Genomic DNA, 2,083 nt, shown 5'->3' with positions numbered 1-2,083 from the left:
TCACCTCAGCCTCCCAAAGTGCTGGGATTACAGGCTGAGCCACCGAGCCCGGCTTGAAGTGACCTTTTTAACAGGTAAATCAGGAAGTTGGGCTGGTGGCTCAGGCCTGTAATCCCAGCACTTCCAGAGGCCAAGGCAGGAAGATCTTTTGAGCCCAGGGGTTCAAGATCAGTCTGGACAACATAGTGAGACCTTGTCTGTAGCAAAAAACAAAACAAACAAAAAAAAAAACCTCAAAAATTAGCTGGTTGTGGTGGCATGCACCTGTAGTCCCAGCTGCTCAGAAGGCTGAGGAAGGGGGATCACTTGAGCCCAGAAGTTTGAGGCTTTGGTAGACCACAATTGTGCTACCGTGCTCAAGCCTGAGAGACAAAGTAAGACCGCAACTCAAAAAAACAAATAGCCAGGTACAGAGGCTCAAACCTGTAATCCTGGCACTTTGGGAGCCCGAGGCAAGAGGTCTGCCTGAGCTTGCGGGTTCGAGACCAGCCTGGGCAACATGATGAGACCTCGTCACTACAATAAATAAAAAGATTAGCTGGGCATGGTAGTGCGCACCTGTGATTCCAGCTACTTAAGAGGGCTAAGGCGGAAGGATTGCCAGAGCCCACCAGTTTGACGGTGGGGTGGCCTTGTGAGTGTGCCACTGCACAACAGCACAGGTGATGGAATGAGACTGCAACTCAAAAAAAATAAAATAAAATAAAAGGTAACTCAAATTATACTACTTCTCTGTCAAAAACCTTCCAGTGAGGCTGGGCACGGTGGCTCACACCTATAATACCAGCACTTTGGAAGGCCAAGGTGAGAGAACTGCCTAATCCCAGTAGTTTGAGAGCAGCCTAGGCAACATAGCAAGACCTCATCTCTACAAAAAAATCAAAAAATTAGCCAAGTGTGGTGGAGCACACCTGTATAGTCCCAGCTACTCGGGAGGCTGAGGCAGAAGGGTCGCCTGAGCCCAGGAGGTCAAGGCTGCAGTAAGGCATGATCGTGCCACTGAACTCCAGCCTGGGCAAGAGTGAAACCATGATGCAAAAACAAACAAAAAACCCTTCAGTGGCTTCCCATCTCACACAGTAAAGTCTCTGCAAACTCCTACAATGTCCTCCCTTGGAGCTTTGGCTTTCCCACCAACCTCCGCCTCCATGTCCTGCCACTCTTGCCCTCACTCATTCTAGTTCTGGCACAAGGGCCCTCTTGTTGTCCCCACACAGGTGAATACTTCTGCCTCAGGGCCTCTGAGTTTTGCTCCCACTGCCTGCTGTTTTCCTAGATAACCACTTGCTTACTCATCACTTTCTTCAAGTCTTTGACAAACTGTCTTATCAGTAAGGACTTTCCTGACCCAATGCCCTCCTCCAATGTAAAATACCATCATGCCATCCCCACCCTAGCATATGTTATTACTCTTTTCTGCTTTGTATTTGCTGAAGCATACTACATATTATCTATTTATATATTTTACTAGCTTACTTGCTTGATTGTCCACAATAGGAATTTTTTTTTGAGTCTCACTCTGTCACCCAGGCTGGAGTGTAGTGGCACGATCATGGCTACCACAGTCTCAAACAGCTGGGCTCAGGTGATCTTTCCGCCTCAGCCTTCCAAGTAGCTGGAACCACAGGTACATGCCACCATATCCAGATAATTTTTTGATTTATTGTAGAGATGAGGACTCGCCATGCTGCTCAGGCTGGACTCGAACCTCTAGGTTCAGGCAATCTTCTCGCCTCCACCTCCCAAAGTGCTGGGATTACAAGTGTGAGCCACCGCACTCAGCCCCCAAAACCGGAATTTTTGCCTTTTCCATGCATTGCTGTTTCCTGAACAAAAAAGTCTGACCCATAAAAAGACACTCGAGGGGAGGTGGGGGGCACATAATGTCAATAAGGGTAACTGATCTCAAACCAGGTGAAGTAGGGACCAAAGGAGGCCCAAACTTCACCTGTACAATGACCACTTGTATACCTAATTCTGAATTGTACCCCGCATCCTTTTAAAAGACAGTAAATCAGCTGAATGAATAAGTGTATTCATTTTTTTTTTTTTGAGTTGGAGTCTCACTCTGTCGCCCAGACTG

The 2,083-nt window shown here is 47.5% G+C and overlaps 1 protein-coding gene across 2 annotated transcripts in view; it reads right to left on the bottom strand.

Moving 5' to 3' along the window:
- Nucleotides 1–2,083, bottom strand: part of WIPF2 (WAS/WASL interacting protein family member 2) — a 62,989-nt gene that overhangs the window by 10,794 nt on the left and 50,112 nt on the right. The gene's annotated exons all lie outside the window — the stretch shown is intronic.

Source organism: Carlito syrichta, unplaced genomic scaffold (genome assembly GCF_000164805.1).
Source record: "Carlito syrichta isolate Samal-C Ts95f unplaced genomic scaffold, Tarsius_syrichta-2.0.1 Scaffold309274, whole genome shotgun sequence".
Classification (NCBI taxonomy): domain Eukaryota; kingdom Metazoa; phylum Chordata; class Mammalia; order Primates; family Tarsiidae; genus Carlito; species Carlito syrichta.
This window is presented reverse-complemented; position numbering and strand designations above follow the sequence as displayed.